This window comes from Dromiciops gliroides, chromosome 1, assembly GCF_019393635.1.
Source record: "Dromiciops gliroides isolate mDroGli1 chromosome 1, mDroGli1.pri, whole genome shotgun sequence".
Taxonomy (NCBI): Eukaryota; Metazoa; Chordata; class Mammalia; order Microbiotheria; family Microbiotheriidae; genus Dromiciops; species Dromiciops gliroides.
The window spans coordinates 735,067,454-735,094,969 of record NC_057861.1 but is presented as its reverse complement, the minus strand read 5'-3'; the positions used below and the strand labels follow the sequence as shown (position 1 = coordinate 735,094,969).

Here is a 27,516-nt window from a genome sequence, read left to right as displayed (position 1 = left end):
AGAGGAAGATAATAAAGCTTATGGGGGAAATGCCCATTTTCTGGGGGCTTGCCAGTATGGTATTCTTAAGAATAAGAGAAACCAATGAGAATTAGTAAATTTGGAGGAATAGTTGGCATTAAAGAGACTGAAATTCGGTAATAATAAAAAGCTGTTTACAGCAGACCATATCTTCTTTTCCTTTCCTTTCCTTTCCTTTCCTTTCCTTTCCTTTCCTTTCCTTTCCTTTCCTTTCCTTTCCTTTCCTTTCCTTTCCTTTCCTTTCCTTTCCTTTCCTTTCCTTTCCTTTCCTTTCCTTTCCTTTCCTTTCCTTTCCTTTCCTTTCCTTTCCTTTCCTTTCCTTTCCCTTCCTTTTTCTTTTCTTTTCTTTTCTTTTCTTTTCTTTTCTTTTCTTTTCTTTTCTTTTCTTTTTTCTTTTCTGAGGGTTAAATAACTTGCCCAGGGTCACACAGCTAGTAAGTGTTAAGTGTCTGAGGCCCAATTTGAACTCAGTTCCTCCTGAATCCAGAGCCAGTGCTTTATCCATTGTGCCACCTAGTTGCCCCAAGACCACATCTTTAATGCCTGAAAGGTGCAGAAAATAGAAGACACAGTGCCTAGTGTTTGTTGATATCTTTTTAAAAAGCATTTGGTTCAGTAGAGAAAAGTGAAAAGGTAAAAGCTATTGTTCAAGATCTGCTGGAAGTATAAGCTTCCTTTATAGACCCAGTGACATTGGTAACTTTGCTTAATAATGTTCTGCTTAACATGAAACCTTAGGCATCAAACAGGGAGTTAAATGCATGTTTATCAAAGGTATTTGCTGCTGCCTTGAGTGTGAACAGTACAGAGAAGGATTCCTCAAAGTTGGGGAGACTCTCCCTTTATGGATGTCATTGGGCAGATACCATCAAGCTCTGGAAACACTGCAAATCCTGAAAGATTAGATCTGCAACTGGTCTGACTTTCATGAAACTAAACAATCCACATAAGAAAACCTGAATGGATGAAGGAAGGCTCTTCTTACTCACTAAGCAAGCATTTGGTAAGTACATACTATGTACCAGGAAATATATACCATGCTGGGAGATACAAAAAATAAAATGAAATAACCCTTGCCTTCAAGAAATTTATATTCTTAAGGTGGGGGTGGACGGGGAGCACCTAAATAAATACAGAATATATACAAAGTAATTTAGAGAACTTTGCAGTCTTTCCAGGGCTTGATACAATCATGACAAAGTCATGTAAATAGGCGTATCTACAGGCCCTCATCAATTATAGGAAATCCCTCTTTGCACTAGACAGGAACCTGGAAAGATTAGGAGAGGCCCATGCAGACTTGAGCCTGAAGGAAACATGGGAGCCAAAGAATCTGAGGGGAGGAGGGAGTGCATTCCAGGTTTTGGGGACAGCTTGTGCAAAGTCCTAGAGGCAGGATGTGGAGGCAGGGGGTGATGAGGTCCATTGAAGTGAAGTCTCATTTATCTTGGACAAACACTGCAGATGCACCATGATCCAAGTCTGGGATTCAGCCAGGATAAGAGAGAGAGAGCGAGCTGGATAGCATTTGGGAAGTTCCACAGTTTCAACAAATCCAAGACTTTTCCAAGAATGAACACCAGCATTCTTCTGGTGCTGCTCTGTGGCGGGGGAATATGGAAGAGTCAATATTGCGTATGGTCCCAAGGACGATTGAGAGATCCATCAATCAGCAAGCATTTATTGAGCCCCCACTGTGTCCCAGGAACTTCACTGGGGACACAAAGAAGAATGAAATAGTTCCTGTCATGGAGAAGCTTCCTTCCCAAAGAAGGAGACAGACATAAACGTATAGATATATACGGAGATATACACATAAGTATATACAAGATGTGTATAAAAGAAACACAAAAGGGGATTAGATACCATATGCTTCATGGAGACATATATGAGAAGCAGTATGAGGCATCTAGGTGTCCCTGTGGATAGAATGCTGAGCTGGGAGTCAGGAAACCCTGAGTTCAAATTTGACTTCAGACACTTAGCTATGTGATTCTGGGCAAGTTATTTAAACCTGTCTCAGCCACCATTTCCTTAACTATAAGATGAGGATCATAATAGCACCTCTCTAATGAGGTTGTTGTGAGGATCCAATGAGATTAACGCACTGAGAACAGTGCCTAGTAGTGGCTTAATAATTGTTTTTTCCCTCAACCCCCCCCCAAGATATTATTAAAGAACCGTATGATCAGAAAAGAAGGTGGGTTGGTCTATGACATGATGAACAGTCTATGTACTTCACTAATTATCCAAAATGTTTAAAAAAACACTAGGGGCAGCTAGGTGGCACAGTGGATAGAGCACCGGCCCTGGAGTCAGGAGGACCTGAGTTCAAATGTGGCCTCAGACACTTAACACTTACTAGCTGTGTGACCCTGGGCAAGTCACTTAACCCCAATTGCCTCGCTAAAAAAAAAAAAAAAACAACAACAAACCACTAGAAAAAGATACCCCCACCCCCAACATGTTGAGTGAATCTTCTGTGAAAAATTGACAAGGTGGAAAGATGTGGATGGATTATAATCTGCACTGATGGAGGGATGAGGAGGCAGATCCAATAAAACACTGACTTCTTTAAAGAAGGATAAGTCAAATATTATGTGAGGTCTTATGGAGACAGCGAGAAAGAACAAGCATTTCTTAAGTATTTACTATTTGCCAATCATTGTGCTAACTCCTAGAAATACAAGTTCAAGGAAAAATAAAGATCGTCCCTACCCTCAAGGAACTTGCATTCTAATGGGAGAAGACAGCACATAAAAAAGGGGGCAGTGATGGTGGAAGAGTATTCTGGTCCTGGGCCAGGTTAGACAATGAACAAGGTCAGCATGGGAACTTGCTCAAATGGAGGGTCTCTGGGTTATCATTGGAAAAGTCAAAGGGCTGGAGGCAGAAGAGCAGACTGGGGAAGAAGAGGTGTTTATAGGTTCCTGAGAAAAACACTAAAACCTCTCCAGGCATCAGTGTAACCTATAAAATAGGGGGTTTGCAGTAGATGATCCCTGGTGTCCCTAGAATCTCTAAAATGTCAAAATCCCATGACTTAAATTCTACCTGTTTTCAAAACTGAGCTTACTTCCCCAGAAAGCCTTTTCTAAGGGCAGACTGAGCTTAAAATGATCTTTTCAATTCTATTCAGTTCAATAATAGCTCCCATTTACATACTGCTTCATGCCTTTCCAAACACTTTCCTAAGAAGGATGGGCTTTGCAGATGGGAAAAGGGGCTCAAAGATGAGGTGACCTGTCCAAGGTCAATTCAATCCAATTAGACATGAATATATTAAGTGCTTACTTTGTGCAAGGCATCAGGCAGAGGGATGGGAGTACAAAGACCAAAAAAAAAAAGTCTCTGCCCCTTAAGGAGTTGGTATTCTCTAGGAGGGATACACTTTCTACATGGATAAGTAAATACAATAGAATGTAAGGAGGGAAAGAACTCTCTAACAAATTAGGGAGAATAAGCAAAGGGTAACCTTCGGAAGTGGCTCTATTGGAGAGAGCCTAGGAGGATTCTAAGAAGTTGATTTAAGAGAGAGAACACTGATTCCATGCATACAAGGGGGGAGATCATAGGATCATGGACAAAGCTGGAGGGGACCCTTGGAGAACACTGAGCCCAACCTCCTCATTTTACAAAGGAGAAAAAGGAAGATGAGAGAGGTCAGATGACTTGGGCAGGGGTCACCCAGACAGCATGCATCAAAAGCCAGACGTATTCAGCTCATTTTGTTTCCAACTTCACCATGGAAGCTAATATATGTGCACCAATAATCATGATGTGATTACGAGGGCAGTGCAAGGTGCATGGGGGGTGGGGGATGAGGGAGAGGGATTCAGTCCAAGGGCTGTAGGAAAATACAAAGAGGAAGAGTTTGCTTTCAGCAAGAGGGAGTGGGCCAGTATCAAGGAAAGCTTCCTGGAAGAGGTGGCCACCTGAGTTAAAAGCAGATCGTGATGACTGTGTTGCCTCCCTCACTAGGCTTTTGTATCAAATGAGATTACGTCCATTAAAGCCCTTTGTGAATTATCAAGAGACTTATGATCACTGTTCCTTAGGACATGGTCTCTGACAAAGGGAGTCTGAATTAAACTCTATCCATGCATTGGGATCTTTATTTGGTCACTGGAGCAGAAAGGATCTTGTTCTGTGTGCAGAAGTTTCCCATTCTAAAAGCTTAGTAGGGTACCTGGCATGTAGTTGTGTGTGTGTGTGTGTGTGTTAATTTGACTTTTTCTTGACCTATGACTTGGTCTCCATGGGCAACACTCTCCTTTACTAATGTAGCTCTGGACCTTCACTGAATCATATTCTGGGGCACTGAAACGTTAAGTGATTTGCTCGGAACTCACAATCTGTGTCAGAGGCTGGGCTAGAACCCAGGTTTTCCTGATTTCAAGGTTAGTTCACCATCCACACTGCCAAGTTGTGTGTAATAGGTGGTTAACAAAAGTAGATTGAGTTGCTTATGGATAGGTGATGGAATGAATGCTGGATTCAAAGTCAGAGAAATTGGGTTTGATTTCCAGCTTGGTCATTTACTGTCTGTAGTGTCCTGGACGAGAGATTTTGCTTCTATGGGACTCAATTTCCCCATTTTTAAAATGAGGGAGGTGGATGAGATGACCTTTGAGATTCTTTCCAGTTCAAAATCTACCATCCTATGCACTAGTATAACCTCAGTCACCTGACACATCAGTGTTTACCTATTTTGCCACCAGACCCAGATGGCTCATTCATTCATTCATTGAAATCATGACATCTGTCATGATCCTCTTCAAGAACAAAGGGCAAACAAGAACAGACTATGGGGCAGTCACTATGTTAAGGGATGGAGATAGAAAAATAGGCAAAAAGATGGCCCTTTCCACAAACTCATGTTCCAATTGGGAGGGGGGAACGACGCCTATGTAAGGTAAATAGATGATCATCTCAAAGGGAAGTCACTTGGGGCAGAACATGAATACAGTGCTGCTGCTGCGGTCCAAGAAAGTGATGATGAGGGTCCATACTAGGGTGACAGTGATGTGGATGGGGAGAAAGGTCCCATGTGAGAGATGTTGGGAAGGAAGAAGTGACAAGATTTGGCACTAGCAATAGGGGAAGTGGAGAGACATGGAAAAGACTCCCACAGAAGATGGGATTTCAGCCAGGGGCTGGGAGCAAGAGAATGTTTGGAGAGCATCTGAAAGAGTTCTCTGTCCACTCAGCCAGAACAGGGCAACAGACCCTAATCCCTTGACCTCAAAAGGGTGATGCTAAACCAATTGCTGCATAATAACCACAGAATGCGTTGGACTCTTTAGAAGGACTCTAGGTGGATTAGGTAGTGGAGAGGAGGGGTAATCCTATTGTCCTCTCACAGCGGACCTGTTACTCTAAATCTATGCAGCCATCCTGCTTCATCTGAGCCAGGCAACCCCTATCAAGTCATTTCCGGAGCCCAACATGTGGCCTTGCTCCAAACAAGCACTTAGTAAAGGGTTGCTGAGTGAAATTAAAGTCAATGTCCATTTCTTTTGCAAAAGCATCTTATTATTCTCAAGGCTGGAGGCACAGACAAAATTATTTCACCATAGGAAAAGATGAATATTTAGAATTCAAAGAAAACTGCAGACTTATGTGAACTGATACAGGGTGAAACAAACAGAACCTGCAGAACAAATTATCCAGCATCTCCAGTAACAGAAGAATAAATGACAAAGACTTCAGAACTCTCATCAATTCAGTGTCCAGTCATGACTTCAGAAGATTATGGTGAGGCAAGCCTCTCCCACCTCAGCAGAAAGGGGATGGACTAGAGGTGAGGAAGGAGGCATGTGATTTTGTGTATCAGTAATATGCAAATTTGTTGTGTTTGACTAGACTTCAGGGAGACCAGGTTGGTGGGGGGGAGGCAGGGAAGGGAGATTCAGTAAGAATTGATGAGAATATGAAGAAAGAATAGAACATCAATAACATATTTTAAAATATATTGAAGGAAAATAAACACTTCACTAAAGATGTCAAATGCTCTAATACAGAGCTCCAGATGATGGAGGAAAAGCTAGGCTTGGTGTCAGTAAGCCACAGGTTCAGATCTTACCTCTGACACTTACCGGCTTTGTTGACTGAGCAGTGTCCTAGGCCAGAGGTGATACTTGAATTTCTCCTCTATTCAAAATAGTCTTCACCTTCTCCCCCTAGGCCCCATCAGAATGAAAGGAAATAAAGCTTAGCCTTTTATTTTGTAGTTTTCTGGTCTGCTTTCTAACCATCGAGATCCAGGTGCTATCTTCCTATTCTGGGTGGCTTCCCTTCATTTCTTTTCTTTTTTCTTTTTTGGTTTTGTTTGTTTTTTGGTGAGTCAATTGGTGTTAAACAACTTGCCCAAGGTCACACAGCTAGTTAAGTGTCAAGTGTCTGAGGTCAAATTTGAACTCAGGTCTTCCAAGTCCAGTGCTCTATCCACTGCGCCACCTAGCTGCCCCCTTCATTTCTACCATTCCCACTTCTCACAATTCTTCGGCCAGAATTTTCAGGAGAAGGAACATGATTCACAGCACTAGGAAAATGATTAGTGGGGGACGATGAAACTATTGATTAAAAGCAATGTGATCCGAGGATGGGAGCCATCCCTATTTTCCCTTTCCCATTTCCTCAATAATTGAGCATCTTAAATCAAAAAAGGATTGTGGGATTTTGCTCAGGCTCAGAGTCATTTTGTATTTACCTAAAGGGACAGGTCTGTACTTTGCCTTTAAGTTCTGTCCCGGAGGGCTCTGTGAATCTGCTCTGCTGGGCCCTGGATTCACCAGCCTGCCTAGGGGTAATTTCCATTAATTTCTGCAATGATTAAGAGGTCAATTTATACAACTCTGATAATTGCCCAGCTCGGGAGTGAAAATGCATCAAAATTATCTATGCCAAAGCAAGAATAATTATGGACCAAAATGATGGCAGGCACTTATCAGCTGGAGAGTCAAGGCTTTCTTCTGAGCCCTGGAAATCATGAGATAGCAAAAAGTCAGCTCTTCAAATTGGTTTGTTGTGTAGGTGGGAAAGTGGGGGATGGGGAGGGAGCTTTCTACTCCAACAGCAAGCAGGGTAGTGATTTGAGGAAATAGATGAGAAAGAAGGATTTTGTGTTTGTCATTTGCAAACCAGAAACTGAGAGGATCAGAGATCTAGAGCCAAAAGGAGCCTTTAAGGTGACCTAGTCCATCCTTCTTGTCTTCAAGATGAAGACTGGAGAACCACTGAGGTTAAGTGACTCCCTCTCAAAATAATGACAATAAACTAATAATAAATAGGAAAAATTTTCCATAAGATCCATCCATATGTAAACATCTTCCCTTCATATTCACCAAATCCACTAGCAGGTAACTTTATTTGTTCTGTGGAGCGAAAAATGTTTATCCCCAAACTATTTCTCTATTTGTCACACGCACGATAGTATTAACATTTTGTGGATGAGAACAATTTGTTCCATATCCACAAAGATGGCAGAAGTAGGACAAAAAAGACGCCAAAGTCAGCCACTGCATCCTGAGCCATCACCAGTTGTTCTGACTTTTGTTCTACCCCTGGACTTTGATAACTCAGGAAGAGAGAGTGAGGTCGATGACTCTGTGCAACTTGACCTCACTTAAATCCAATTCACACACAAGTCAAGACATCTCCCCATGATATCATTGGTTCTCTTCAAAATGAAGGATGAACAACAACATCAACATTCTTTGAGTTGGGGGTACGATGGATAGAGCACTGGGCCTAGAGTCTGGAAAATCTGAGTTAGAGTCCGGCCTTAGACTAGCACATACTAATAACACCTAACACCTCAAGGTTGTTTTGAGGATCAAATCTGATAATATTTGTAAAGTGCTTAGCACTGGCCTGGTACATAGTAGCCACTTCATAAATGCTTGTTCCCTCCCCCTCTGCCCAATGCCTTGAGGCCCAAAACTTGTACTTCTCTCTCAAAAGCAGATAGAGAGCAGAGATGATATTCCATATCTCCATCCTCCCAGGTAGCCTTGAGTCATTAATCAATGGGCTCCACACCATGGAGAAACTGATAGAACTGGAGATGAAAGTCTCACCCATTGTCAAATACTTGTCAAAATCTAAGAGCTTCCCGGGCCCTGCACTTGCTTCTCTTTTTGTCTTCTGAGTTCATTTAGCTTTAAGCTCACACTCTTTATTTTAATACACACTGCATTTTAACAAGTAGGTCAAAGTCATTTTACCCCTGCAATATGATTACCATAGTAATCGCTGTATTTTATAACCAGCAAAGTGCTCCCAGGGAGACCAGTAGGGACAGCCACACTCTGTAACAAAAATAATCATTTCAGCCCAGTGGAAAAGGGGCTTTTTCCACAACCTCCTGGCACAACGGTTCATTTCCGAGGCTCCCACGATATTTGGCAACGACAAATGATGAATGCTAACGGCTGGCTAATGAAGCATTCAGAGCAAGTTACATTCAATATCTTTTATACCTTTTTTTTTTAAATTTTTTTCCATGGGGTTAGTAATGGCTGGTATTCAAGAGAAATATGTAACTCAACGGGGGCCCAGTTATGAGTATTATAGGCTAATGTTACAGAATCATAGGGTTTGGAAAGACCCTGATGGTCATCTTGTTCATGTTCTTTTCCCGACATTTGAATCCTTCTTTTCACTATGTGGCTATCCTTGAACATCTCCAGGGGACAAAGGGAATCCAGCCACTTTGGAAGATGCCTAGGATGATCAACTTGCCCCAAATGCTCCTCCCCCACCTCAATCCAAAGACATTTCACAGGAAATCTTGACAATGAACTCTATCCAAATAATTTAGCTCATGTAAGAAAACAGATTGCTTCTTCCTACTCTTCAAACTGCCTTTAAAAGATACTTTGTTAGCAGATACCCATTTGTATGTATTGTAGGAAATGGAAAAATGAATACTCCACGCCTTATCTTGAAGCATCAGTCAATCCAGCCTTCATGGTAATAGAGTGCATTAAAGAGTGTGGGTGAAAAATGTCACCACCACTGATGGATGGGCTTGTCAATGAAGTCAGGTGTTTACGGTTATCCGTTGCTTCAAGGTTAATAAGGGGCAACTGTTGGACTGGGACCAACCTGTATTTTTCATTCCTCAGTCTTCATGAACTCAACATAAAAAGGCTGAAATCTGCACCCTGCAAGATGCATTAACTCCTTCAGGACACTAGGACATCATTTAAAATTGCAATAATTGTTCATTTCTTCTCCCTTTTGTGTTTTCATATCTGATCAATTACTAAAATGCATTGATTCTATTTCTCTTGCATCTCTAATTAGGCAGCCTCAACCCTACATCAAGCCCTCATCACCTCTCACCAGGCCTATTCCCATAGCCTCCCTCCTGGTCTCTCTCCTTGTCAATACATACTCCACACAGATAGCAAATTGGGAGGCAGTTAGATGGTTTCATGGATGATACCTGTGCTTGGAATCAGAAAGACCTGAGTTCCAGTCCAGCCTCAGACATTTATCAGCTGGGTGAGTGAGCCTGAGCAAGTGACTTCTGCTATCTGCCCCAGTTTCCTCATCTCTAAAATAGAGATGATAATAGCTCGAGCTTCCCAGGGTTGTCGTGAGGATTAAATATGTTAACATGTGAAATGCTTAGCAAACATTCAAATGCTACATAAATGCTAGGTGCTCTTATTGTTATTGTTTTTATTATTACCTTTACTATGCCATCAAGTTATATGAAGGATCAGCGATTTAGTCAGTGCAGAAACTCTCTCTGATGAGGTCAGATGCAATCCAGTTATGGCTTAATTGATTCTGTTAAGAGAATAGATGTCATAATGTTGGTTCAAGAAGGGACTTTCCTCATTTTATAGAGGAGAAAACTGAAATCCAAAGAGGCGGTGACTCATTCAGTGTCACAAGAGGTGTAAGAGGCAGGGAGGGATTTGAAACCTAATCTTCTGAGTTCAGATCTATTGCTCCTTCCCTGAGGGATGCCTAAGATTCAGAGAGACTACATATTTTCCCAGTGGTCACACAGCTTGTAAGTGTCAGAGGCAGGAACCAAACCTAGCTCTTTCTGACTTGATAGGGCTCCAATCGATCAAATTACCAATTCAGGGCAATGCAGGTGTGTGTTGCTTTAAGAAAATCCAATATTTAAAAAAATCCAAATTTACAACCTTAATAATCAGAAGCTGATTATTCTCCCCACAAAAGTATTAATCACTTTACAAAAGGATTCACCACAGGGTTCTCTTAAATTGCCAGGTCCTCTGGTGAATTTAAACCTGCTGCCTTTTACAGAAATGTGATTTACACATAACAGTTCAGAAGTGGGCTATAGCATAAATTGAGATTTGCCCACAGAGCCTGCCCTAGAAGCCTTAAAGTGTTAACACACCACCCAGCTTGACTAATATACTCCCAGGGAATAGCTTACTCACCTGGCAGGAGGTGGCCCATTAATTTAGAATTTCTTAAAAAAAATTAACAACCATTTATGGAAACCACATAGATTTTGGCTGCCAAAACCATTTGGTTTGGCAAACACCTCAACTTTGACAATGTGACATCTCAGGATGCGATGTAAATGAGACAAGAATGGATTCGGGAAAGGACAGCAAACTCCTGTGACCTCAGAGATAATGTCAGAGCGAGGCAGGGCCCTGTCGACTCTCGAATTGGGATGACGATGCCAGCGTCTCACTGCAGTCTTTTTAAATGGTGTCACAGCGGATACAGCATGGGGACTGGAGTCAGAAGGACTTGGGTTTGAATCCAACCTCCCATATTAACTAGCTGGGTGACCCCGGGCAAGTCACTTAACCTTGTCTGTCTCAGTTTCCTCATCTGTAAAAATGAGCTAGAGAAGGAAATGGCAAAGCACTCCAGTCAAGAAAACTCCAAATGGGGTCATAAAGAGTTGGATACTACTGAAATGAATGAACAAGAGTAATTGCTTAACAAACTTCTACTTTGAACTGGGAAGCAGAGGGTGGAAGAATGATTTTTTGCCTAAGGAAGGTGTTATAGGAGGCAGGTAGAGTAGGATATACAGGACCAGATGGGATGCTGGACTTATAGTCAGGAAGAGCTAGGTTTGACTCAGACACTTATTGGCTGTATGACCCTTGGTAACCTCTTTGAGTCTCAGTTACCCTATCTGAAAAATGGGGATAATAATAGTGACCTCATAAGCTGGTAAGGATCAGAAGAGATACAGTTGGAAATGTGCTTTGTCAACCTTAAAGTGTCGTTTAAATCTCAGCTATGGTGATGATGATAATGAAACTGATGATGGTGGTGGTGTGTTTGTGTGGGCCCACGCACATGGAGGCAATGATCACACCTCCTTCTTAATGTGGAATATTAATCTGTATGCTGGAGTTTGGCTATTTTTACATTCTAATGATGTTTCTGCAATTTGGATGAGATAGCACCGTTCCGCTCCACAGCCCAGTCTTCCTAGGTTGCCAAAAAGTCCTCACAAGACATCACTCCCATCTGTGGATTAATAGACAGAGCAGAATCGACTGATACAATTTTTAGTATCAATTTATGAAAAGTACACCAGAAATTCCTTATCCCCTTGTGCTTCTGACACCCAATGTCCCTGTCATTTCTGAGGATTGGCAGCCAGACCTTCGTAGAATCTGAATGAGGTCCTAGAGAAAGTGAAATTGGCTAAGTCCCTTCTGCTTGTGAGCGTTACAAGAATACATATTATAAATCCCAACTCCTCTTTTCGGGAGCCACATTCATGAGCCCTTTTTAGTATTTGTACCTAGCCATTACTGTCTGCAGAATTATCGGAATAAATCTCATCATTTTCATGAAGTTTATAGAAAATCCAAGGCAATTTGACTTAATTTTATGTGATAAATCTTCAGAGAAGGTCCTGACCTCAGAAATCATAACAAAACACCTAGCATTTACATACTTTTCAACTTTGTAATTTGTTATCGTTCAGTTGTGTTTAACTCTTCATGACTTCATTTGGGGTTTTCTTGGCAAATAGGCTGGAGTGATTTGTCATTTTACAGATAGGAAACTGAAGCAAATGGGGTTAAGTAACTTGCCCAGGGTCCCACAGCTAGGAAGTGTCTGAGGCTGGATTTGAGCTCCAGTCTTCCTGACTCCAGGACTAGCCTCTTAGCTGCCTCTAGTTCAATCAATAGCTAAATAAGAATTCTTTGTATAACAAACATGACAAGTGGTCATGGAATAATTTCTTGAACACATCCAGTGAATGGGGAACTCACTGCCTATGGAAATAGCCCCTTCCGCTTGGGAGAGCTCTAAATTGTTATCGTGGTTGTTTAATTTCCCTGCTGTCAAACCTACATTTGTGCCTGTGACTCGTACCTCATTCTTCCTAGTTCTGTCCTCTGGGGCCAAACAGATCAAATGTAATTCCTCTTATCTAGTGGAATGTAAGCCCCCTCAGAGCAAGGATTGCTTCAATTTTGTCTTTGTATCAATCCCCAGTACCTAGCAGCACAATGTGGGGCACACAGTGGGTGCTTAATAAATGTTTAATAAATTAAAGTGAATCCAACACTTTTCTCATGGAAATAAATGATTAAAGGAACCTCAATTTAAATGGAGCTCAGGTTTTATGCACTGATACACACACACACACACACACACACACACACACACACACACAGGGTGTCCCAAAGATTTTAGTGCAGTTTTAAGCTTTAATAGCTTAAATCTATCTACAAACACAAACACGTGTGTGTTCATGCATATATATATACACACATGTATGCATGCATGTGTATATATCCCATTACTCTTAGGGGGAAATTTTGGATACATATGCATCTATATCTATATCTATCTATATATATATGTACACACAGATAAATGATAAATGGATGGAAAGGAAAGAAATGCATGGAAAGGAAAGAAATGGAAGGAAGGAAGGAAGGAAGGAAGGAAGGAAGGAAGGAAGGAAGGAAGGAAGGAAGGAAGGAAGGAAGGAAGGAAGGAAGGAAGGAAGGAAGGAAGGAAGGAAGGAAGGAAGGAAGGAAGGAAGGAAGGAGAGGAACAAAGAAAGATAGAGGAGGGAGAAAAGGAAGGAAGAAGAAAAGGAAGAGAGAATGAAAGATTATAGATGTAGAGGATGGAGAGAGAGAGACAGACAGAGACAGAGACAGAGAGATACACACACCTATTTGGAAAAGTTAGTTCGGGCAGCTAGATGGCGCAGTGGGTAGAGCACCGGCCCTGGAGTCAGGAGTACCTGAGTTCAAATCCAGCCTCAGACACTTAACACTTACTAGCTGTGTGACCCTGGGCAAGTCACTTAACCCCAATTGCCTCACTAAAAAAAAAAAGTTAGTTCACCTTTCTGATAGTCAGGGTCTCAATTTATAAAGTGAGGAAGTTTCGAAAGTCATAAGATTTGGAGGTGGCAAGGACCTTGAAAGAAATGATCTCAAAGGTCCCCATTTCCAACTCTAAATATTGTGTGATGTTGATTCCTTCTTTCTGATGCCCCTTAGGATGCAGGCTTGGCAGACTTGGCATCCTTCTCTCTCTGCTCTTTGAAGAAAAGGAAGGGTGGGAGGATGCCGATAGCAGTAGCAGCAACCATCATTTAGTAAGTACCTACTGTATACCAGCTGGTCACTGTGCCAGCTCTCAGGATGCAAAGAAAGGCAAAACAAACAAAAAGTCCCCACTGTCAAGGAGCTCAGAGTCTAATGGGAGAAACAATATGCAACAACTATTTACAATGAGAATGAAGGTTATAAGGTTATTGGAGAGAAGGCACTGTGAGCTAAGGAGGACTGGGAAAGGCTTCTTGCAGAAGGGCAGGGCATTAGCTCAGATCTGAAGGATGCCAGGGGATGGAGGTGAAGAGTGAGAGCATTCTAGGCATGGAGGATGGCAAGGTAAAGCAAAGTGACCAACGTTGCTGGATCAAAAAATACACGGAGGAGGGGGCAGCTAGGTGGTGCAGTGGATAAAGCACTGGCCCTGGATTCAGGAGGACCTGAGTTAGAATCTGACCTCAGACACTTGACACTTACTAGCTGTGTGACCCTGGGCAAGTCACTTAACCCTCACTGCTCCTAGAAAGAAATACTTGGAGGTGAAGGGGGGATAAGGTGGCAAAAGAAAGGGAGGGAGGGGCCAGGCTGTGAAGAGCTGTTCATACCAGAAGGGATTTTGTACTTGATCCTGGAGGTGATGGGGGCCATGTGGCTAGACTTAGGCTTTAGCACCTTCAGTTTGACAGCTGAGGGTGGGGAGAGACTTGAGGCAGGGAGACTAGTCCCAAGGCTGTGGCAATAGTCCAGACAAGAGGTGATCAGGTCCGGCCCCAGGTTGGTGTCAGTGTCACAGGAGAGAAGGTTATGAAGATAGAATCAATAGGACTTGATAAGAGATTGGATAATGGGGGTGGGGAGGTGATAGAGAAGAAAATGACACCCAGGTTGAGCACTAGGGTGGCTGGGAGGAGGGTAGTTTCCTACATAGGAATAGGGAAGTTATTAGTGATTTTAAGATGTCTATGGGGCATCTGATAGACATTTATTTAGTGATATGAGATGAGAAGTCAGGAGAGAGGTTAGGGCTGGATAAATAGATCTGATAATTCCCTGTGTAGAGATGATAAGTGAATCTATGGTAGCTAACGAGATCACCAAGAGTATAGACCCTAGAAGGACACCCACAGTTAGCAGGCTGACCTGGCTAAAGATCCAGCAAAGGAGACTGAGAAGGAACAAGCAGACAGGATAGAACTACAGCTAAATGTGACTTGTAGATCCAGGTGGTGTAGACACAATCCATTAAAGGTCATAATATCATAGATTGAGAATTGGAATGGCCCTCAGAGGCTACCCAGGCCAACCCCCTAAGACTACAGATGGGGAAAGAAGGACTCAAGGTGATGAAGACACTTGCACAAGGTCACACAGTTAGTACATGTCAGTGGCAAGATTTGAACCCAGGTCTTCTGGCTGACTCTTTCTACTGACTTACCCTCCATGTAACTGGTATATATCCCTTCAGGTTTGGGAATGTCTCTTGTAGCTCAAGTACCCAAGGCAGTGCCTGCAACTTAGTAGGGGCTTAATAAATGCTTATAATAACAAATGATTGTTGTATTTTCAAGCAAATTCAAGAAGCATTTTCCTAAGAATTAAATTTATTAAATGTCAGCTAGGTTGTACAGTGGATAGAGAGCTAGGCTTGGAGTCAGGAAAACCTGGGTTCGAATCCAACCTCATATATTAACTAGCTGGGTGATCCTGGGCAAGTCATTTCACCCTGTTTGCCTCAGTTTCCTCATCTGTAAAATGAACTAGAGAAGGGAATAGCCAACCCCTCCAGTGTCTCTGCCAAGAAAACCCCAGATGGGGTCATGAAGAGTCAGACAGGACTGAAAGAACTTAACAACAGCAACAATATTCATTAAGCAACTGTTATGTACTTTGATACAGGATATACAAGGCCAAGGATGAAACATCCCTGACCTCCAGAAGCTTACATTGTTCTAGGGGGAGGGGAAGCATGATGCATGCATGGATCAGTAAATGCAAAGTCCAGGAGAAACACAACAAACTAAATGTAAGAGAGAGAGAACCCTACCAACTGGGGGAGGTGGGGCGAGGCTTGGCAAAAGGCAGAGAGCCTGATACCAGGAAGAATGTGACTGTATGTAACCCTCACATGAAGAACAGAAAAGGCTTGAACTGCTTTGATGACATTATAACCAACTTAATCATGCAACTCACATTGACCTGGATGGAATAAAAAGCAAATTACTCTCTCCTTGTCCTGAGCAAATATTTACCATGTGCCCTGGGGTGGGGGTGGGGGGGCACAGCACTCAGGTAGATAGTATGTGGTTTGCAAAGTCAGGCCTAGAAAAGACCCTTGAGGGGCCTGCATTCAAAGAGACCCCAATCAGAGAAATAAATACACATTTCACTATCACTAGGTATAGAGATTGCATATACACTTATACTGTAATTACATATCCAGGGAGATATGTGCCCAAGAGAGCCAGGAGTATGCAGATTACGGAGGGTGGTAAGTGGTTCTAGCTAATCAGGAAGGCTTCTGTAGTCTGGGAAATAAAAGCTTGGAACCGTCCTAATTATCGCTATTGTATGGCTCAAGTGCCAAAAGCTAACGTGGGAACATGAGTTTTGAACCTGAGTCAAAATGAAATCACTTGGAATGTTTCAGGCCTCCTGCCCCCCCCTCCCCAACACTCCTTGCCCCCCCTTCTCCTTTTTTTTCTCCCAGTAGCACTTCAAGTATCGTCAATGGCAGCCTGCAGAAGTACAGATCATTCAAATATTTTGAGCAGCAGCTATTGTGATTGGCACATTAATGACGCCTTTAATGGCTGCTTTTTAATTCACTTGTTTAAAAATAAAACGTGCGCTGGGTCCCATGGAACAGCCCTGGAAAGGAGAGCAGACAATTCCAATGTGAGGTGGACTACTTTGAGAGGGGAAGCAGGAAAGCTCAGTGCTTTGATGTGTTAAGAAAATTTACTACATGAGCAAAAAAAGTGGGCCAGCCAGCCCTCTGCTACATAGCTATCATCCAGGAAGATCCCTCAGTGCCCAGGATCGTCAGACAAACATTCGTGTAGATTTCAAGAGGAGACAAAGGAACTGACCCCACGACTATGGGCTCAGTCCTACCCATTGAAAAGAGGCAACCTCCCAAGGAGGAGGGGCAGTGTGGTCTAGTGGCTAAAGTGCTGGACTTGGAATCCAGAAATCCTGCTTCTAACACTGACTACCGGTGTGACCGTGAGCAGGTCTCTTAGATGCTCCGTTTTCTCTTCGATAAAGTGGGTGGTTGAACTGCACGGCAGTAATTTAGCTTGAGATCTATGATCCTTTTTATTATGGGACAAGATAATGGTTAAATGTTTAAATTCTAGGCCTTCTCAAGCAAATATTCTAGGAATTTCCCCTTACTCTTTATCCACTCTAAAACAAGCCATTAAATCTGTGTGTATGTATGTATGTATAAATGTGTTTACAAATAGGTGTCTATACATGTGTATATACATGTGTTGGTGTATATATTTATATATTTATATGTATGTGTATGTATATACATGTGTGTACATGTGTTTGTGTATATATGTTTATATGTATGTATGTGGGTATACATGTATGTTTGTAAATGTGTATATGTGTATATAAATACATGCACATATATATGCATATATATTCATTTCCCTAAGAGCATATGAATAGACAATTTTCAAAGGAAGGAATCTAGGTTATCAAAAGCCATATTAAAAATGCTTCAAATTGGGGCAGCTGGGTGGCTCAGTGGATAAAGCACCAGTTCTGGATTCAGGAGGACCTGAGTTCAAATCTGGCCTCAGACACTTGACACTTACTAGCTGTGTGATCCTGGACAAGTCACTTAACCCTCATTGCCCCACTAAAAAAAAAAAAGAAAAAGAAAAAGAAAAAAAAAGATCTCAAAATGCTTCAAATCACTAAGAAATATGAGAAATATAATTTAAAGAGACTCTGAGGCTCCATCTCATGCCTATCAGATTGCAAAGACAAAAATGGAAAATGACAAGAGTTGGAGGAGCTATGGCACAACAACCACAGGAATGCCCACTCATTTTGCCATTGTGGAAGGTAATTAGAAACCATGTCCCCAAAGTCACTACACTGTGCATATTCATAATATACCAGCACTAGGTCCATACTCCAAAGAGACCAAAGAAAGAAGAAAAGGGCCCCTGAACACAAAAATAGAACTACTCTTTTTTGTGGTAGCAAAGAACTGGAAAAAATTAGGTGGGTGCCCATCAACTGAGTAATAGCTGAAGAAGTTATGACATGACTGGACTAGAATATTATTGTGCCCTACTTAATAATGAAAAGGACAGTTTCAAAGAAATATGGGAAGATCTTTATGAACTGATGCAGAGTGAGGTGAATGGGACCGGGAGAACAATTTATATCATGACAAGAATGTAAAGAAAAACATCTTTGAAGGGTGCAAGAACTTTGATTGATGTGATGGCCAGCCATGATTCTAGAGTAACAGTCATGATGTAGGCTTCCCCCATACTGACTGAGTGGTGATAGACTCAGGATTCAGAATGAGACATTCATTTGGGGATGTGGATAATGTGGAACTCTGTTTTGTTCAAATGTTGATATGTTACAAGGCTTTCATTTTTCTTTTCCCAGCAGAATAAAATGGGAGGAAGAGAGGAGATGGGGATAGGACTCTGCGCCGTTCTCCTGACCCCTGCCCCGAAATGAGAAGGAAACTGAAGTAAAGCAGACGGAAATCATAGACCATCAGGACAGATTTGAAAGTTACATACTGATTTTATTAAATACTTGAAAAGAAAAGCCAGCTACCTGGAATGGAAATTTGCAGTTTCACCCTCTCCTTATGTTCGACAATGTATATGGAAATACTAATTTTTTATGGTGAGAATTTCAAAAATGAATTTACTGAAAAAAAAAATTAAGCCACTCCCTGGGATAAAGCACCCCCCTGATCTGCAGGGTCTCCATTTATGGAGGTTACCTTTGGAATATTGATTTGCCCCTTGCCTGACATTTCTTCAGTTAGCATGCTAATAATAGCACTTATGTAGCATTAATATAGCACTTAGCATTTCTATAGCATTTTAAGATTTGAAAAGTGCTTTATACGTTACCTCATTTGATCCTTACAACAATCTTGTGAGGGAAGTTCTATTATTATCCTCATTTTAGTGCATAAGGAAACTGAGGCTGGGAGAGCTTAAGTAACTTGCCCCAAGTCACAGAGCTAGTGAAGGTCAAAGGCAGGACTTGAACTCTGGCCCCTTTCTTACTTTGAGTCCTGTGCTCTGGTCAGTCTGCAGCCTCACTGCCTGTCAAAGAATGAGTAGCAGCAGACTCTCTTTGCTGGTGGGACTGGGTTTGCAAAACAGTGACATGACAGAGTCATTTTTCAAAACATCTGAACTTTGATTGAACCCCACCCTCGTTCCAGCGAATCCCAGCACAAAGGACCTGAGTTATAACAAATACCTCCAGTGGGTCTTTGTGCCTGTGGGCAAATATTCCAAAACTAGGAGTTATCACTGTGTCTTATAAATGGAACCTTTACTAGGAAGATACCATATTATTGATGTCATAATTCAAGCACCACCCTAATTTTCACATAATGGAAGTAATCTATTGCCTGAGAGCCCTGTAGGATCAAAGACTCAATGAAAGCATCTGTTGAATTTTATGTAAAGGCTGGACTTGCCAACCTTTGGTTTCAGTGCTTGGAGCCTCCCCCCAAAAGGCCTTTCCTCATAGTGTCTAATACCATATGGTATCTAATACAAGAGAGACTGGATAGGATAGGGGACAGACCACTGGCTGGGTGTCTGTAAGACCTAGGTTGCCATACAATGGCTTATAACCCAATGCAAATCATTTAACCTCTCAGGGCCCAGGACAGGATGCTAAGATTATAAATTGTTCAATAGGCCTATCTACTTTGGAAAAACTGGCTTCCTCCCTGGGAATTTCCTACAGTAATAATAATTTTTAAAATGAACTATTCTGGGGGCAGCTAGGTGGCACAGTGGATAGAGCATCAGCCCTGGATTCAGGAGGACCTGAGTTCAAATCCAACCTCAGACATTTGACACATACTAGCTGTGTGACCCTGGGCAAGTCACTTAACCCCAATTGCCTCACCAAAAAAAAATTAAATAAATAAATAAAAAATCTAATAAAAAAAATGAACTATTCTGGAAATACTTGTGGACTTGGTAAGACTCTGACATCCCCCCACCTTAAGCATTCTTTCTCTTCTATAAATGAATGAGTAGGCATGAAATTGACAAGGATCTTAAGACATGGAAAAATCCAGTGCAGGAAGGGCTGAAGGAAGACAGACATTGAAGCAAGCTGTTTGTGGAGCTGTGGACTTGGGTCCAACCATTCTGGAAAATAATTCAGAGTTATGTGAGAAAGTTACTTCATACTCTTTGATCCAGTAAAATACCCCAAGGAGATCAATGACAGAAAGAAAGGTTCCACATGTAACAAAATATTCATAACAGTATTTTTTGGTCTGGACATGTGATTTTATCAGTACAACAAACTCCCTTGGGGGGAAGAAAAAACATTCCCTTCCAATGCAAATCAGCAAGTGTTCCTTGATTGATAGTCTTAGGTTTTAGAGTCTCTTTTTTCCTCTTCCCTAGCAGCTTTCTCAGCCTTATGATGACTGGCACCTGTGACTCTCTCCTCTGATCACCAAGTTCCTGCCTAGGACTACAATTTTATGAAGTGCCCAGGCCATCTTTGCTTACTCTTTATCCATGACAATGAGCCTCCCTGGCGGCCCTAGCAATGAACCTCCCTGCCCTTTTTCCACTCTTTTTTTTTACATATAATCTTCCCCCATTAAAAATATAGGCTCCTTGAGGGTAAAAGCTGTCTTTTTCCAGCTTATACTTGTATTCCCAGCACTTGCTCAGCATGTTTGCTTAATACATAGTGCTTAGCAAATGTCCTCTGCCTCCCTCTCTCTCTTTCTCTCTCCCCCCTTCCTTCCTCCTCTCCCCCTCTTTCTTTTCCTCCCTTCATGCCCCATGGCCAGGCCCTAGCATTGAGAGGTTAGATGAATTGCCCAGGGTCACACAGCCAGTTTGTCAAAGGTCAGACTCCAAGGTGGGTCTTCTTCACACTGAGCTTTCCAATAGTCACAGAACGATATCACTTAAATAGCAGCCTTATTTACAATAGTAAAAACCAAAAACAAAACTGGAAACAATGTGTCTATCAACTGGGGACTGGTTGAAAAAATTGTGATATATAAATGAAATGGAATGACAAATATGAAGAATTTCAGGAAACATGGGAAATTCTATATTAACTGATGCAGAGTAAAGTGAGAAAAGCCAGATTACAATGACTATAACAATGAAGATAACAGCTCCAAAAGGCAACAAAACCCAAATCAAATATCAATGGACAGTGCAGACACCAAATTCTTATATTTGAAGAACTCTCCTTCCTTTCTGTTAAATAATGTTTCTTTCACAATCCTTCCCAAATATTTCAATAAAAATGGAAAGCAACATGTACTGTCATTCACAATCATATTATGAGGCCTGTTTGCTTTACTATCTTTTATAGGAAAGAGCTCCCACAGTTCAATAGTTTTGTTGGTAAGCAATTGCTGTGTCAAAACTAAATGGATCCATTAAAAATGAATGGGTGAAGGGCAGCTAGGTGGCGCAGTGGATAGAGCACCAGTCCTGGAGTTAGGAGGACCTGGGTTCAAATCCGGCCTCAGACACTTGACATTTACTAGCTGTGTGACCCTGGGCAAGTCACTTAACGCCAATTGCCTCACCAAGAAAAAAAAAAAAAAGAATGGGTGCAGCTCCTTTGTTGAGGTGGGTGGTCCATGGGTGTGGTCCATACACATATTTTCAGACTATTTACAAAATGTTTTAATAGTATTTTATTTTTTCCAATTACAAAATTTAACATTCATTTTTCAACCTATTTTTAATATATTTATCAGTTTTATCCTCCCCCACTTTCTTTAAAAATATTCTTGTTTTATATGGAAGGACTGGGGAAGGGAGGGGAGGAACTGGGGAAATTTTGATGATGTAAAACACAAAATATATCAAAAATGTATTTTTAAAAAATGAATGGTGGAGGGGAGGAGGGAGGGAAGGGAGGGAGAAAAATATGAAATTGGAAATCTTATATAAACAAATGTTGAAAACTATCTCTACATATAACTGGAAAATAATAAAATACTTTTTTTTAAAATTAATTTATTTTTTTTTTTAGTGAGGCAATTAGGGTTAAGTGACTTGCCCAGGGTCACACAGCTAGTAAGTGTTATGTGTTTGAGGCCGGATTTGAACTCAGGTACTCCTGACTCCAGGGCCGGTGCTCTATCCACTGCGCCACCTAGCTGCCCCAATACTTTTATTTTTATAAAAATGAACGGGTGGGGTTAGGTTATCTTTCAGATGTTTCCCAGTTCTAAAATTGCTCTCCCTCTGTTTTTCCTTCCTTCTAGTCTTCTTGCTTCGGTTATTCCAACTTTTCTAATCCAGGTTTTAAACTCACCAATGCCATTGACCCGCACCACTTAGTTGAGTTTTGAGGTCCGAAGGCCAAAGGGAGTGTTAAAATCCTGGCCTATGATAAATGCCTCAAGGGGTTATTCCTGGGGTCAAGTGTATAATAACTAGCTGTGACTAGACTTCAATTCTTTAAAATAACCGTGACTTCCAGTAGAAGGCAAGTTCCTTGAGGAACAGAGTGTAAGCTTCTTGAGGGCAGGGACTGTTTTATTTTTGGCTTCGGATTGGCGTATAGCAGGTGCTTTGTGAATGCTTGCTGATTCATTAATTCATCTGTGTCCCCGAGTGTAGATTGCTGCTCCTCTGTATTAATTGATGGGCTCCAAATGAGTCAATCTGACCAAAGACATTTCACAGAATCAAAATCATAGACTTTTCAAATCAGAGGTGACCTTGGGCGCCATCATCACAACCCCGTGGTGATCAGTCCCTGGAAACCTGACTAGATCATTGCTCAGACAGAAGGGGCACCATACCCCTACCTGAAACCTTTCCAGTTTGGATCAGAGGCGCTTGAGCTCTTGTCCTGCTCTAGGATCTAAGTGCGATAGCAAGGTGGTGCAGCTGGGAAGGTTGGAAAGGACCTGACTTCAAATATCACCTCAAATACTTACTAGCTGTGTGACCCTGGGCAAGTCACTTAATCCCAATTGCCTCAAACATCCACTGGACCCAGATGGCTCTGGAGGAGATTGAGGTTGGTGACCTTGCACAGTCCTCCCTCACTTAAATCCAATTCACTGCAAGTCATGACATCACCTTGATGTCATGGTCCTCTGCAAGAATGAAGGACAAAGGGGCAACTAGGCACAGTGGATAAAGCACTGGCCCTGGATTCAGGAGGACCTGAGTTTAAATCTGGACTCAGACATTTAACTCTTACCAGCTGTATGACTCCAGGCAAGTTACTTAACCCTCATTGCCTCACCAAAAAAAAAAAAAAAAAAAAAAAAGAACGAAGGACAAAAAACCCCATAGCTTCTAAGAATTCAAGGTCACAATAAGGTACTAGTTATGGGAAGTGGAAGAGGGAAGAGAAAGGAAAGAGAAAGAGGAGGGACTGAGGAAGGGTGAGGGCAAAGAAGGAGAAGGGAATGACAAGGGAAGGAAAAAGAAAAGAAAGAGAGGTATTTAATCATTACCCTTTAAACTACAGAACTCCTAAGGTACAATGCTGAAACACTCTAAGATGGAAGCATTTGGCAGCAAGGTGACTGACCAAGCTCTTCACTTATGCACGAATAACCCTATTCTAGAGAGGTAGCTCATCCATGGCTTGGCAGCCTCTGTGATCTTATCTCCTCTCTACTTTTTGAGGTCGGAATAATTATGTCTCAATCTTAACATTATTTTCCAGTGAGGCTTAGAGTTGAATAGACTGGGGGGATTTATTCAAAATACTGTATGTTCTGGGTACAAAGAGATGGAATTAAAAGGGTTTAAATGCATTAAGATCTTTGGGGAGTTTAAAAAGTGGTCTTGCCTTTCGGTAAACATATTTGTGTGAATACAGTTGGCTTTAGCACATTAACAACAGACTAGGATGCCTCAAATTCTGCAGAACTTTTGAGCCAATTACCACATGATGATTAAATAAGTTGGGCAGCAGTCCTATAACTGGGATAATTATGCTTTCCAGATGTGTGCAGTCTTGCACTACAGGAATACATCATTTGCTGTTCAGCTGCAAATGAATTCTATGCATCCTCTTACTGAATCTCAACTTTCCTTTCAAATGTTCCCACAAGAGTTTGAATGCTTGAGCTAAAGTAAACAGTTATTGCATTTACTATTTTTCTTTATTTCTCCCATTATAAGCAGAAAAGAGGCTGGTAAATATTCTGCAACCTCTAGATCTTGAGCAAAGAAGGTTAAACTTTGGTTAATGAAGAAAGCACAGCATGAGGAAGAGCAGGGGGTCTTAGTCTGGGGGTTGCGGAAAGATACCAGGGGTTCTGTGAACTTGGATGAGAAAAGTGACATCTTCTTTTCCCCAACCTCTGACTGAAAGTGAGTATTTCCTTCAAAAGTATTTCTTTTAAAAACACGATTCTGAGAAGGGGTCCATAGGCTTTATTTTTAAAAATAATAAACATTTTGTTTATAGTTTTAAGTTCCAAATTATATCATTCCTTCCCTCCCTAAGGTGATAAGCAATCAGATGTAGGTTATACACGTGCAATTGGTCCATAGACTTTAACAGGAAAGAAGGAAGGAAGGAAGGAAGGAAGGAAGGAAGGAAGGAAGGAAGGAAGGAAGGAAGGAAGGAAGGAAGGAAGGAAGGAAGGAAGGAAGGAAGGAAGGAAGGAAGGAAGGAAGGAAGGAAGGAAGGGAGGGAGGGAGGGAGGGAGGGAGGGAGGGAGGGAGGGAGGGAGGGAGGGAGGAAGAAAGAAAGAAAGAAAGAAAGAAAGAAAGAAAGAAAGAAAGAAAGAAAGAAAGAAAGAAAGAAAGAAAGAAAGAAAGAAAGAAAGAAAGAAAGAAAGAAAGAAAGAAAGAAAGAGGAAGAGAAAAAAGGAAGGGAGGGAGGAAGGAAAGGCCCCTGATTCTGATTCTAAAAGAAAGAAAAGCTTTTGATCAAGTCAGACAGCCTGGGTTTGAGCTACTGACACTGCAGTTTGGACAAGTCATCCCTTCTCTGAAACTGAAGTTCTTCATCTTTAAAATGAGAAGATTCCACTAGAAAAATCTCAGAATCACAGATTTTCTGAGCTCTAGACCGATACTTGAAAAAGATTCCCCACTAAAACATGGCCAACAAGGATAATCCCTCCTTTTTCTGAAGACCTCCAGTGAATAGAAACCGAGGAACGCCCCAAACATCCCCTTCCACTCTTGGATAGTTCCAATTTTCGACTGTTTTTCCCTATAGCCAACTTAAATTTGTCAACCTGTTGGGTCCTAATGTTGCTCCCTCTGGGACCAAACAGGTGTAGATATTTGCCTGTGGACACGTTTCTTTCACACGTACTCTCCCCAATTCCCTGACCCCCAGTAGAAGTAAGGTCCTTTAGGATCTTTGTAGCTCCTCTGTCTGACACACAGGCTTAATAAATGCTTGTTTGGTTGGATGGAAGTACAGCTCTTCAGTTAATTGAATTCAGCTCTTAGAGGATCTCTGGAGCTAAAAGGGACCTCAGAGGCTAGCAAGTCCAACTCACTCATTTTACAGATGAGGAAACTGAGGCCCAGGGAGGTTTTCCCAAGCTCACACAGATAATAAGCATCCAGGGCTGGATTTGAACCCAGGTCCTCTGACTCCAGAAAAGCTGCTCTTTAAAAAAAATGATGCTGCCTCCTCTATCTGCTAGATCTTTCTGTTCTCCTAAGATCCCTTCCCAGCATTAAATTCTTTGACCCTACATGATCCACGAGGTACTTCCAACTCTTAAAAGTCTATCATTTTAGTCTGTGGCCAAATTATGATATCATCATAAATAATTTGGCATCCTCGGCTATTTTAGAATATATTATGGAGCTACAAATGACCCCATGATCCCATAAAATAATGTGAACCAGGCAGGTAAGCTCATAGCTGCATTACAGACAAGCACACACCCTGACTCTGAATTACATGAGGGCAACTTCTCAGAAAATTATGCTGGGTAAAGGTGGGTCTGGTGAAAGTGTATTCCTTGCCACTGAAAACATGAAGCCTTTCTCCCCTTGTGCAGGTAAGAATATAGAGGCAGTGTGACAAATTAGCTAGAGGACTGTGTTCTCAGTCAGGAATGACCTTGGGTAAGTCACTTATCCTTCATAGGAGTTCTTCACTGTGTCAGAAAAAAATGTTCTCCACCTTTATTTAGCTCATTTCTCTGGCCTAGCACTGTTTCAGTCTGGTATATTTTTATGCTTACTCATCATGGAGCCTTTTCCTGACTCTGAGGGAGATCACACCTATACCTAGAGGCAAGTCAGTATGGCCTTCGTAGTTGGCAACAAAGGAAGGGTCATTCATCCCCCTTTACCTCTTCTCTTTAAGAGTCCTGTGGGCAAGGGTCTACATGGTGTCTTTTTTTTTTTTTTGGCAGGGCAATGAGGGTTAAGTGACTTGCCCAGGGTCACACAGCTAGTTAAGTGTCAAGTGTCTGAGGCCGGATTTGAACTCAGGCACTCCTGAATCCAGGGCTGGTGCTTTATCTACTGCACCACCTAGCTGCCCCCTTACATGGTGTCTTAATAGGCCGAAATAGCCTCAGAGGACAGGTCAATTTCATGTCTTGGCTTTTCTTCAAGCCCCCTTAAAATCAAGCTCAACCCACACAACATGATCATGCCAGCCCAGGCGTGGCTACAAATGAGATCCAAGTCCATAAGGGGTCCCACCTGGACAAATAACGCCATGCAAGTCTGGAAGCTATTATCTCCACTGCCATCCTCAGTTCAATTGCAAATAGCTTTGCACATCATCTCCTCAGTCAAGGTATCTTAGGCCATCATCCAAGAATTCTGGGGTGGTGCTAAGAGCCTTGGCCTTGAGTACAAACCAAAATCCCATTGCCTGTGTTACCCTAAACAAATTGCTTAAAGTCTCTCTGCCTCAGTTTCCCTAACTGTAAAATTAGGCAGTTAGAAAAATAGCCCAACTCCAAATATTAGTACCCTATTTCCTTTATTAACTGAGGTGAATTAGAAATAACTGGCAAAGATGCAGTGTCACATTTGCCTGTTATGTTTCTTAGTTTGAACTGTTCGTTGGACTATTTTCCAGTCTGTTTTTTTCAAATCTTTCTTTTAATATGGAAATGTGTTACATGATTGCACATGTAAAAAAATAAAATTCTTTGTTTCATGCAGAGTGGATCACTGGGGAGAGGAGAGGGATACATTGGGAAAAGAAGATGATGCCAAAAGAAGACATTTTTAAAAAGGTTTTAAAAGAGAAATACTTGGCAAAGGCGCAGAGAAGTAGAAAATGGGAATGGGAGATCAAAGCTCAGGGCGCTGATAAAGTCATTATCCCTATTTGCACGGCTGGGTTATAAGCATCCTGTTGTTAAAGGGCCACTGCACCACATTCTATTTGGGGACCTGCTGCTGAATTGGACAAGGCCCATCCCATTGAGCCAAGACCAGAAGACAAAGCTCCTTGAAGCCGAGAATCAAAAGCGTTAAAGCAGGATCTTAGAGGGTATCTGGTCTTAAACCCCAGCCTTTTCTATGGGAAGAACCTGAAGTCCTGAGACCCTGGTCTTTTAATGCCAACCTAATATAGTATGTTAGATATCCTGCATGGCACGGTAGATGGCATACTGGGATTGGAATCAAGGAGTGAGTTTAAATCTGGCCTCTGACACTTACTAGTTGTGTGACCCTGGAAAATAATAATACAAAAATAATAATAACAATAATGGCTGCTATCACCA

At 41.7% G+C, this 27,516-nt stretch overlaps 1 protein-coding gene across 2 annotated transcripts in view; it reads right to left on the bottom strand.

Moving 5' to 3' along the window:
* Window positions 1-27,516, bottom strand: part of PRICKLE2 (prickle planar cell polarity protein 2) — a 366,874-nt gene that overhangs the window by 188,151 nt on the left and 151,207 nt on the right. Inside the window, exon 2 of one of the 2 annotated variants that reach the window (XM_043965320.1) lies at window positions 9,725-9,825. The exons of the other annotated variant lie outside the window; for it this stretch is intronic. The gene's annotated coding sequence lies outside the window, so the exon portion shown is untranslated. The remainder of the gene's footprint in view (window positions 1-9,724; window positions 9,826-27,516) is intronic. 2 annotated transcript variants of the gene reach the window in all.